The sequence below is a fragment of the Parus major genome, chromosome 8, assembly GCF_001522545.3.
Source record: "Parus major isolate Abel chromosome 8, Parus_major1.1, whole genome shotgun sequence".
In the NCBI taxonomy this organism is placed as follows: domain Eukaryota; kingdom Metazoa; phylum Chordata; class Aves; order Passeriformes; family Paridae; genus Parus; species Parus major.
In genome coordinates, this window is record NC_031777.1 from 13,152,609 (window position 1) to 13,165,447 (window position 12,839).

General features: G+C 36.7%; 1 protein-coding gene across 1 annotated transcript in view; it reads left to right on the plus strand.

The window, feature by feature from the left end:
* The window catches only part of DPYD (dihydropyrimidine dehydrogenase), a 344,164-nt gene that overhangs the window by 185,117 nt on the left and 146,208 nt on the right, over positions 1-12,839 (plus strand). The gene's annotated exons all lie outside the window — the stretch shown is intronic.

Below are 12,839 nucleotides of genomic sequence, written 5' to 3' on the forward strand. Positions count from 1 at the left end.
TTCTCCTTTTCTCTCTTTCATCATCTAGCACAGAAAGCTCTTCTAAAACACAAGGCCAGGGATCCCTGCAGCCCATGAGAGGCCCTACTGCCTTGCACAGAGGAGCTGTTGGGTAGCAGTTCAGCCTCTGGACTGTAATTTACTCCCTTAGTCTTTCTAATCCTCATGTGTCATGGCCTCACCTCGAAAGCTTCACATGCTGCCCAGAGGGAGTTAGCACAGAGCACACTGTTTCCTGCCGTGCTCCCTCCCTTTCTAAACACCCACTCACACCTTGCTCATAATTGTCTTCATGACAACCTTTTGTAGCATTTTCTGTTTGTAGGGTGAGCATTTCCACTGCCAGTGATTCAGCAAAGTTTGTTCTTGCATGCTAGCGTACTACTGTTGAAACCTACAAAAAGCTAATGTAAGAAATAGCTGAAATTCCTTCTAATTATAGTGTTGAGCAAATGTTAATCGTAGGGGACTGTACCTGTATGTGTCTGTTGCTATCTCTGAGGGAGATAGTGACTTGTAGAATTTTATTTACTAAATTAAACATCTTTGCACAGCTGCTTGAGTATCAACTAGATTTGATTTCTTCCAGAAAAGGGAGTAACTGTTTTTGAAATGGGCAATCACTAGGAAAGACAAGTGGTAGCAGAACAGAAGTGTCCCTTCACACACCTTTTTCTTACATTCATGTCTTCCCTTTTTGACTCTAGGATCAATAGCTCATTGCTCTGTTGGTTCAAACAGTATTTCTGTCTTGTTCAGATAACTGTATGCAGCAACATTATTTGTAAATTCTGTTTGCAAGGTACTGAAGGGAAATGGGGGAGCTCCATATCAGAGCCCACAATAAATGTATACCAGTTTCTACCTCTTTTAGAGCTGAAATGAACAGAAAACTACATGCAGAATGACAGATTCTGTGTTAATTAGACACATAACTGTGAGTGGGAGGGTTTTAGGAAAAGTGTTATGCGGAGCTGGTTTATTTACTAAGAATTTATTAGTGAGTATTGTTTAGAACACAAAATTTGCACTGAAACCTGTAATCAGAAAGTTTGTATAAACATAGTATCAAAATAAGTCAAAGGTTATATGAGGTGTGTATGTCCCTATGCCGTATTCACTACCATAGTGAGGAGTTTATAGCAGAAATTAGGGTTTTATCAGCTGAATTCAGGCATTGTTGTTCTCTCACTGCATTGTACAGGCTGTTTAGAAAGATGAAAAAACAACTGAGTTAGCAGAAATGTTTGCTTTGATTTTTAGATGCTTCCTTCACTTCTAAAATTTAATTCTGATTAATCAGATACATCTGTCTTTATTTTGTTGTGACATGCATTGATTTGTGATGCTGTCGCTTTCAATAATGCAGAAACAGTTGCCTTTATTATGAGAACCAGCAGAAATCACATGCAGACTTACTTCATTTTTAATCTTTAATTTTTTTCATTACTTATGGAGCAAGTTGTGTGGATGATTTTAAAAACAAAATTACAATTAAAACTAGATTAAATTTGATCTAAACCATAGCAGAGGAAACTTTCTAGCCGTAATGTATGTTTATGCAGTTTACAGATGTAGATTTACAACACATTTTCAGAACCATTTCTAAATAAAAATGATTGCTAGCAGAGAATTAATTAATTTGCCCAGTATATATTGCATTTCTATGTGCTGTTATTACAATATACATATTCAGGCTCCAGCTAGTTCTCTCTCTGTACATTTGCACTGTGTGCACCTCGCTTCATAATTGAAGGTGGTAAAAAAATCATGGTACAATGATGCATTGTTTTCCATAACATTAGTATTTCACAGAAGTGAATCTGTATTACAAAATGTATATTTTTGTATGATATTACAGCGTAGTAATTTAGATTAAACTAGTTATAATTTATGGTGCCAAGCCAAAAAGCTATTTAAGATGCATTAAAATGCAGAACCATGACATTTGAAATTCTGATGTTCTTAATATGACAAAGGTTATTCTATGGAGTTTTGCTATAATATGAAATATTAATATTTCACAATACAGTTTTGATGAAGTACAATTTGCCTAGCTTGCATATGATAAAGAAATTAAATGCTTACCAAGGGAGTTCAGTGAGAATTAGAGCCCCGCCTGAACATCTGCTTGAAATGTTATTATCCTGTCCTACTGACAGCATCGCTCTCTCATTGTTTTTCAAGATTGACAGCTGAATATTGTACTGATTTCTGCAGCAAATATGTCTAGGTGAACTTTGTTTGGTTTTTAGGAATTTAGAACATGCTTTTGATTTCCATCCTATAATTTTTTTTTATACTCTTGACATTTGTAGATGCCAGATTGAGGTCTAGTATGCTGTAGCAAAGATAGACCATTGACTTGCAACGAAATGCCAGTTGATATCTCAGTAAACAGAAATATTACTATTCTTTATTGTGTGGTCTGTATGAAAGCTGTATGGGCTTTCTTTGGGGAGACAAATGATCAGATTGTTAATGTCAAATATAAAAGGGACTGTTTGCCTTTCTACTAAACAGCATTAGACAACTTTTATTAACTACATTTTTTGAAGAGAAAAATGAGCATTTTATGGGATTCCTTAGCACACAACACTCTTAAGTTAAATTATTTTCTTGTTTTACAAGTTTAAAATTATTATTATTGGTTTTAGTATTCATAGGAGCTCTTTATGTCCTTTATTTTGTCAAATATTTCTGAAAGAATTTTAATAAGAAATACCATCTTTACTGTTCCATAATTTTTGTAGTTTTAGATCAGTGCATAAAATCAACAAAGTTTAACAGGAGAGGTAAAAGGCTGTGCTAGAGAAGTGCTATAGAGTATAATTATTATCTTTTAAAATGCTGTAGTTATGCAATTTTATTTTTATACAGAAAATGTGTTATTTAGCTACTAAAAAGGAACAAATAATTCTTTGAATCCACATAAGTAGCAGGGAAACAGACTTTCCTCATTTTTCCCCTGAAAAAAGTATTTCTCTGATATGTTCAACTTAAGGACCAGATCTCATTTCTCTGCTTGGTTTTATCCTATCTCTGACCCTATTTAAAGAAGGCTGGAGGCTTCTTTGTATACAAATAACTTCAAAAGCTTCAAAACTGCTGTCTGAGGCACTTGAAGGGACTGCATTTAACCATTCTTTTTCCTCAGTCCATACACCAGGTGATGTAGGGGTTTGGCATATCTTCACCCTGGGAGAATCCATCTGGAGGGATGGAGCACAGCTCGAACAGAGCTAGAGACCCAAGATCCCAGGACTGAGAGCTTTAACCAAGTCATTATTGATAAGCCAGGGCCTTTCCTACCACATCTGCACCAGGTAGATGCCCACCTTCAACTGATGCAGATGTGCATCTTGACACCAGTGAATATGCAAGTGAGGCACCTTGAAATATTTAAAAATCTGTTTTTGCCATCAGTAGTTCTGATTGTTCAGGCCAATTAATATTTCAAATGCTGAACATAACAAACTGAAATTTTAAAGCAGGAGTTTAACAACAATCCATAAAAAGTTTCTCTCTCTCTCTCTGTTGATTGTATTTACTACTTTAGAAATGAAAAACTTACAAGTTCGTGATAAAAAATTAAACCTCTGAGGAAATGTTTAGTCCCACTCTTCCTGTAGCATTAAATATCACAGAAATGCTGCACTTCATCTGCAGTGGGAGTCTCTTTTCTGCACGGAGTCTCTCATGGAGAAGTCTGTTATCTCAAGGCGTGGAGCACAATGTGACAATTCATCAGTGGAAGACAGAGGGATCTGTCATGCAGGGGTGTAGCACATTGAGTCAGTAAGCCTCATCTGTGCTAAAGGACAGATTTTTACAAACAGAGGATCAGCAGTTTTCTTCCCATGTTATCACTTTTTCTGCCATTCACCCTCAAGGAGCAGAGTGGTCATGGCTGTAATTTTCATGCCTTATTCCTTGAGCTCGTGGTGGAAGTTGCACAAAGTCTAAGCTTACCTTCCTCAGAGCTGCACACAAAGCTGGCCAGCAAAGGTAAAACCAGATTCATGTCTAAAACTGGTTCTTGGTAGGCTGCAGGTAGGATTCTCAGTTATGTCTAAAGGATTTGGTTTCTATTAATCTGGGGATTTTTTACACAGTATTTAGGGGTTCTTTCTTTTTCCTTTCTTTTTCTTCTAAAGTCTGGTTTAAAGCAGTGTAGCCAGAGGGCACATACATATGTGAAGTGTAAGTGTGAACATTAATCTTGAACTTGACTATTTCAGGCAGCTTATGTATAAAAGACTTGTAAATCAGTCTTTAAGGTATTTTTTAATCTGAAAATTGTTGTGTATTGTTATGAAACTTAGAGTTCGCTTAGATTGGCATAAATGAGGAGCAGTTCAAGTGTAATTCTGAGAGAGCATACAGACTGCAGTACTGAGGGATTTTCTGCCTAAGCCTTTATATAAAAAATGGCTTCCAAAAGTGGGACTGTTCATTCCTTCTCAGCATAATATGTATTGTTCTGGTAGTTACCAGTACTTAAGAGAGGACATAATTTCTATTCATACTGCAACTATTACCCAGTCAAACAAAATGGATGCAAATTTTACACTGGTTAAAAATCAGAATATTATTTCTTTTTATATTGGAGAAGCTGCTTTTCTCTTTACTAATTTTGCTTTATTTACCTCATTCATCTGAAAATACCTGCAAATATTTATCAAGAGAGAGATAAGGAGAGCACACATGCATGATTTTCCAAAGCCGCTGAGGATCTGCTGGTCCTGTTGGCTGTATCTGAAGTACTCAACATTTTTGAATATCACATCCTGAATAAACAGGATTCTAAAAAGCAAATATGTAACATACTTGTGTAAAATACCATTCAGCTACATTTTTCTGTGGTTGTTTTGAATGTCCTTGGAAGGTTGTTGGTGATCTTGAAAATGACTCACGTAATTTTTTGTCTGAAAGGAATTCAGCTAAAAAGGCAGTTTGAATGTAAGCTAGAAATTGGAAAGTGTAATTCTGAAATATAGAATTTTCACATTTTTTCCATTCTCAATACAGATTTGTTACAAACTTTTTAGTTTTGTGCCAACCAACTGCATCTAACTTTCTTAAGTTGCAATAATGTATTTTATAATTTATTAGAAAAGATTGTAGGGCATTTTTCTTAATAGTTATATTTGAAACCCACCTAAGACAGTCACAGCATAAAGCCATATTTAACATTTATGAGTTTTAGCATAAATTATAAACTTCCCTATTTTTTAAAATTGTTAGGATGCACTTAATAGCTAACCACAGTAACTCAGGAAAAAACGTAATCTTTATTTTGTCAATATAGAATTCAGAAGTTCCCCTTCTGTCAAGTCATTGGCTTTTTGTCTCTACCCATTTGGTTTAGTGCATGTGTCAGAGTTTGGGGATTTTTCCTTCATTTCTACATTCTAATTATAAAAATAAATCCAGAACACCATCTAGACCTAGACCTCAGTCTATGCCTGCTGAGATATGGAAGTGGAATAAATGAAAAGCGTTTGTCATGATTCAGTTGCTCTGATTTACAGTTCAGCATCTTTGCTGAGGTCTGCATTCATTGCTGTGGCTGAAGGCTGCCAAGGCCTAGGTGACACTTGGGGACCCCACCTCTGCCCACTGACGTGCCAAGGCTGCAGATGCCTTGGGGAAGAGCATCCAGTGCTGCCTCCTCATCCCCTGGCAGCAGCCAGTGGCTTCTGCTCCAGCTGGGCGCGTTACAAGGCAGCCGTGCTGTTGGGTGGCTGCTTTTCTGCTCTGTACCAGGGCAGGCTGAGGGACCTGAAACACCTCATGCAGCAGCTATTGCCCCAAGATTCCTGGCTGGACCATGCAGTCTTGCAAGATGTTGGCAGAAGTGTGGGCCCAAACTGACTCGATTGAGGTCGGTGTCAAGCGTGTATGTGGTACTGTACAGCTCGTGTCAAGAATTTTACAGGCACTAGCTGAAATGATATAACTATCTCTGAGCTGGTGTGTGTTTCCACACACCAGTTTGCAGGGTTTAGCTTAACCACTTTTCAAGGAATTTTTGGTTATACTGAGTAGCTTCTGCGTACAGGCAATACACTTCTCTGAAGTGTTCGAGTTATCTCAGGTCTTGAGTTCCCTCTCGGTAGATGAAAAGGATAAGGCTGTGTTCAACATCTGATTTGCCCACACAAGAAGTTAAGAAAGCAAAGAGCTGATTTTTGAATCTCATGGTGATATAATTGCATTTACTCCTGATTGACATTGTTGCAAAAGCAGAATGAAGTCCCATATGTTTAAAAAACCTGACAGGTTCTTATGTTAAAATACCTGTTACTAATCCAAATATGTATGTGAGTGTATTCTAAATAACATTTGAGATACATAATTATATATATATATTTTAAATTACAATAGCGATTGTGGGATTCTATCCTTTTAGAGTTGATTCCAGGAGGACACAAGTATATCCATTCTGTGAACTTTGGAATTACTACTTTAAGAATGATCCAAAAAGCTCTTGTCAATGCTAATTGCAAAATCCAATTTTTAGTCTATAAAAAAAGGAAATAGGAACACACATTTTTAGTAATCCCTTAATATCCATGTTATATTAGTCTTTAATTGTAATTTCTCACATCTTGTATTATAAAGACATACAACTTTAGATTTGTGTGGGGGACTTGATACTACTTCAAAAATTATTTCTACTGAATTACACTAATGCAATTGAATTATTATTGAGTATTGACAGTTTATACTTTATTTTGGCTTTTACTTTAAACTGTGAAGCAGTTAATTTTAAGTTAATAAAGTTAATTTTAAAAGTCCAAGCTATAGGTCTGAAAAGTAGCTATCATCGCCTTTTCACTGTTCTAGACCATATATTTAAACCTACAATATGTTAGTAAGTTTTAAAATTATTTTTTTCTTTACCTTCTGCTTGTCTGACTTCTTTGATAATTTAGTGCAGTATAAGAGGGGAAAAAATTGAATTCCTTAACCACATTACAAATGAAAAAGACATAAGCTAATGTTATAGCTGAACATTTCTTTGTTAGCAGCTGACCTTCTACTCCTAGAGAAAGAAAGTCTTGGCTAGAAGACAGTTCAATAAATGAACAGGCTATATATTGATTTTTCTCCCTCTTCCCTTGTTATGTAATATGATTTCCCTTCCCTTGCAAGGGTTGCTGTTGCACAGGATAGGGCTGGGATCATGGTCGTGGAAGCGTATGGGAATGTGTAGACTAAGGAAGGCTGTCACAGCAGTCAATAAGATCTGAGAGGTGTTGACTAATTGCCTGCTAATTACACAGTAAATTGTCTAATTAAGCTGATGGTTAATTAGGGTACGCTCGCACAGCAGTCTTATGGAATTTTTGTCTGATGTCTGGGAAGCAGCTTGTGTAATTGGCAAACTGGTAAGGACTGGCAGAGAAGATGACTGGGAAGCACGCTGCCAGTAGATGACAGAATAAGGATGCGTTTGCACAAAGGTTGTCATGTGAACACGCAGGGGTTTGTTAGCCTTCTCCAGCTACGTGGCAGCGAGCACAATGAGGAATCGAGCTGAGAGCTGCTGGAAGCTGTAAATAAAATAAGGCTTAAGCATGTAATATTAGAAAAGCAGTGACATGTGCTCTTTTCTTTTAGTCAGTTTGAACTTTAGATAAACACAGAGTATCAAAATTCTCATGTACAGAACTTCACCAAACTGTGTGACTTGACCATAGCAGTAATTATGGTATTGTGATCTTTTTAGTGGAGTCCCAAAATGATCTTGTTTCTAGGGAACTGCTGTATGTATGTTGTTGTTGAAAAGGTACAGTTGTTAATAAGGATGCTTGCTAGCCATCATAACCATCATGTGTGGCATTCTGAATGCACTTTAATTGGCATTGTGTCCATCCCTAAATATGATAGAGTATGAGCAGGTCATAATGGTGCTCTGAGTAAAATATGTGCGCACTGTGCATAACTATAATATCGTCAATGAAAATCTAGATTCCAGATTCTGACCCAAAGCCAATGGAAATGGTCAGGAATATTAAGCAGAGAGAGCCTGGGCAGTACAGGAGGACAGACACCAAATTTAGCCAAGCATCACTTTTCTTTGAGTAAAATTTTTCATTCAGTAAAATGATGTGGTATGTGGACTTTATTAAAGTTAATTACAGAGGTAAATATCCTGCAGAATTAGGTTGCCACAACAAGGATGTGCATGACATTGTGATTTAATTTTGCTTTGTGCATCTGCAAAATCTACAAAAAAAATAGCTCTCTATATATCACAAGCTAAACCAAAGAAAGTGTGCATATTTATATGTACTTATTTGTTAAGAATGTTTTGATGTCAGCTGAGAAAAGTAAAACTTAATATCCACTTTGATTCCTGGAAATCACCTTTGTTTCAGAGGTCCCCATCCTTTAACTCCTAAGCATGTGAGGTATGTAGTTTGGGTACAGTGTCTTTCTGGAAGAAAAAGAAAAATTAAGAGAATTCTGTATTGCTGCTGAAACTTGGTTTTCATTCTTAAATTTAAACCACATATGTTTCTTCTCCCATAGGAACAGAATTTTAAAGCAATCGAAATTTGAGAGATTAAATTATGCTTTCTTTGCATTAATAAAGCAAATGTGATCTTCCTGCTTCTACTTACCTGCACTGTTAATAGTTACCTTTAGGTAGCACCTTCTATATAGTGAATGTTTGTTTATGATTTTTCCTTCAAAAATAATCGAGTAAAACCATGGTCCCCTAAGAGCATTCTCATTGTGCCAGTCATCAGACATAGGACTCCAAACACTCACAGGCTGATCCAGAAGGCCTTAAACCATCTCTGAATTACAACAGTACATGTCATGTTGCTCCTCTGTTTATATTTCCACAGAAGAAAATGCTCCAATTGCCCTGAATCAGGTCCTATGAATTGTTGTATAAAATGAAAAAGGTGTAGTACATTGATTCAAATAAAAACCATAGTGAGGCCCTGTGTACACCATTTTATTTCAAATAAAATATACTTTAAATTTACATTTAATATTTACATGTAGAATTTTTCCACATCCATCTTCACATACATAAAAACAAACCTCTGAAATTAATTTTTCCTTACTGTTTTTAAGGTTTATTCTCTAAAAGTGTTGGAGAAACTATTGTTTCTGCCTTTGACAGCATATTCAGGAGCAAAGCTCACTTCACCAGCCAACTGCAGGAACTGAAAGTGTACGATGCAACCATCACAGTTGCTTTCATTTTCTGTCATGGGGCAGCAAATGGATACGTTCTAATGCATTTTATTCTCTGAAGACAAAGAAAGGAGTTCAGAGGATAATTGTTACCTTATTATAGCCTTCTAAAGAAATTTCTGGCACATGCTATTATGATTTATGTTTTAATAAATCACACAAACATAGAAAAGCATGTTTCCTAGTAATTCACATGGTGTAGTAAATGTATGTGTGTAAAGCTCTATGACAATCTGTAATAAAAAATGTATGGCAATAATGCTGCTGTTAAACAGCATCAATAGCCAACTTATTTTAGAAATAATTTGCTTTAAACCTATCAATCTTTTTCATATGCAGTTGGTCATTCTTGTATGTCTGTGGAATCTATAAAGATTGGAAACATTTCCCAAATGTCCCTAATGCAGTCTGTCCCAAAGCATCTTCCTGGTCCGTTTTCAAGCCTCATGCTTAAACAATGGAGTGAGAGGAGCACACTGTTGGCACAGTGTTGTGTTTGGCTTTATTGCCTGTGATGGTTCTCTCCTTGTGCAGTTCAGGAGGGTTCCTGTTTGCACCCTTTTATTTTATGCGTGTATCAAGCCATAGAGAACTCGGTTCAGTAAAATGACATTGATTGAAGTGTTTTCAGGATGTTGAAACTCGGCTTTATAACTCTCAGCTGATTTATCTGGAGCAGCTGATTGCATTGTTCAGTGTTTGTGGGAGACTGGGGCATGGTTGAAAGCATGCTGAGCAGAAGTCAATCCAGACAAGGTAGGAGTGATGCTGGGATCATTAGAGGAAACATCCAGAGGCTACAGCAAGAGAATTATCAGGCCTTCTGGCTGAGGAATGTACTTCCATTCCAGGCTGTAGCTGCAACAGATAGGAACCAGAAGCCAACACTCCTTTCATTTTCTGAATACAAGCTTTGCCATGAGTATCCATGCTTTATATTTCAAGATTAATCTACTGCCAGCCTGTGCTATATTGGACTAGGTCTTAAATCCATCCAAGTATTGTCAGCGGTGACGAACTTCATGGCTTGTATTCTGCCAGAGGAATCAGAACTGCCCCAGCCTGTTCTGCCTGTTTTGGGTGCACTGGGATGGAGCAGAAGGAGATGCTGGCAGTTCACAGAACACTGTTGTTGCACATGCTTGGAGCTCCTGCTCAGGGTGATCTGTAACAGCCCAAATCCCTTAACTCCAGCACAAACTTGAAGAGCTTGTTTTTCCTCCCTAACTTCTCAGGAATTGAGGAAAGGATGAATATTGGGTTTCTTATTGCTGCTGGATTTTTATTGTTCTGTGTAAGTTTATACTGCTGCCAAGGACAGTGTTTTCAGAAGGTCAGTTGATTGCTGCTCTTGTGTAGGAGGCGTATTTTAAAGACTGACAGGAGTACCTGAAGTAGGTGATCTCACATGGAGGTAACACAGGTCTCAAACACATAAATAAGCAAAATCTTATTTTCCAATATTCTGGATATATTCAAACTCAGAAGAATTTCTCTGTTGACATTTTTGGATTTTTTTGTTTCATATCCAGAAAGTTTTTGTGCCTTTAAGAAGAACAGAATATTGGAGTCCATGTCCAGATTCTTGGGGTGCATAATTTCGAGTGTTACATTTCTTAAATGGTTATATTTTCATAATTTCTTATTCTAGGCTAAAAATCTGAATTTATCTTTGTTAAACTTGAACAAATCTATCAGCCAGAAAATTCATAGTAGTATATCATAATTTCTTTTTCTAGAAACAGAAATGCAAATATAATTTTCACTTCACAATGATACTGTATCTATACAAATACATAGTTTTTTACTTGAGCAACTTTACTCTCGTAATATAATTTACATTTTCATTTGTATTTTAACACTATGGTTAGAGAAGGCTCTAAAAATGTGTGAGAGAATAAGAATATATCTGAGAGTAAAGTATTAAAATATGTCCTGGGTTGATTATGATGACAAAATAATAAACCAAGGGCCATCAATCTTATAATTTCTTTCTTATTCCCCTCTCTACAATACTAAAAGTGATGCTTTGTTACCATAACAAAAATTGTTCTTACTGTGTGTTGGGAGTTATATACCTGTAGATACATAAGCTCTGTCTTGTAATGTTTATTTCATTGCTTTTTGGGTGGTGTTTTTTAGTTTCTTGCATTCCTCCTTTAACACAATTTAAAAAAATTAGTGCCAGAGAGCACAAGGATTTAATGAGATTTTAAATGACAAAAAACCCAACAGTTTCTGCAGAAAGAGAGTGACATATTTCAAGCTATGCTAAAAATATACCTGATGGTTAAATTTATGCAGAGGAGAGACATGATTTTGTGTCCAGCATCCTCCAAGTCTAGCTTGCTTCAGTTATGTCCAAGGTTTCACATTCCTACCAGGTCTCTTACTCACGTGTGTTCCTTGTCTTCTAAGAAATCCTTTTGCAAACCACTGTTTCTCTGCCTAAACGAGCAGGTGTCATGGGAAGTGGGCTGTCCATACCTGTCTGGCTTTTGCAAAGTGTGCTGGACTGCTCCTGCTCCCACTGTCAGTGTTGGGACACAACATCACCCACATTAATGCTTTTCTGTCTATTAATCAAGAGTTCACAGTGTGCTCACTGGTGTTCAAAACCATGATGTTAGTGCCTGTTACATACAAAGTAATATGACTTAATAGCATAACTGAGGATGTAGTATTTGCATTTCAGCACGTGTGTTTACATTGAAGTGTCTTGATACAGCTGAGCTCACAGGGACAGAAACACCAAGTGCAACAAAGAAAACCATTTTTTTTTCCAAGTGGTGGAAATGAAAGTTGTTTATTTTAAAAGATCTTATGTAAACGTAACTGGGGGAGGAAAAGCAAGGCAGCATTTCCAGCCAGTCCACGCCTGCGCACACATATCTCAGCTGGCCGGAGCTTTCCCCTTTGGTGCCGTTAGCATTTTCATTTCAAAAAACGACAGTCTGCAGTGGAAGCAGTAAAAATGTTCAACCTGTGGTTTAAATTATTGATTTTTTTGAATATTGAAGCAGTATTTCAAATGGGTTTTGTTTGAGTTACTTCTGGGCAGAGGGTTCCAGAGGTAATTTGATATCTAAAAGCCTGTGTATTTCAAAGCCATTTCAGTCTTTTGAGTTCCTTCAGCTGATCAGCTGATTGGGTAAAATACCTTATTGTCTCCTGAATTGCAGGCAATAGATAAACTGCAGCTCAAGGTTAGCACGTAGACCAGTATACAATACTCTTGGTGATTTATTATGTGTACTCAGTGTCCAATCAACTGACAAAAAATACCTCATTTATTTTTAATGCAATAACTTATCTTCACTTTAAAAAGAAAAAAAAAATTGAGATCCTAGCGTTCACAATCAAGATGGGGGAGCTCTGTTTCCTGTATCACTAGGCAATGATGCATGATTAAAACTAGGTGAATTCATGGTATAAAATCCAATATGTGTAAATGTAAGAAGTAGGTGTGTGTATTTTCAGAAATAAGTTGTTACATTACTGCAGAATCAAATGGTTGTAGTGAAAGAGAAGAAGTTTTAAAGATCTCACGTTCTTTCACAAAGGACTGGGTTGTTGGTGGTTGTACATGTACAACATTCAGAAAATTAGCCATT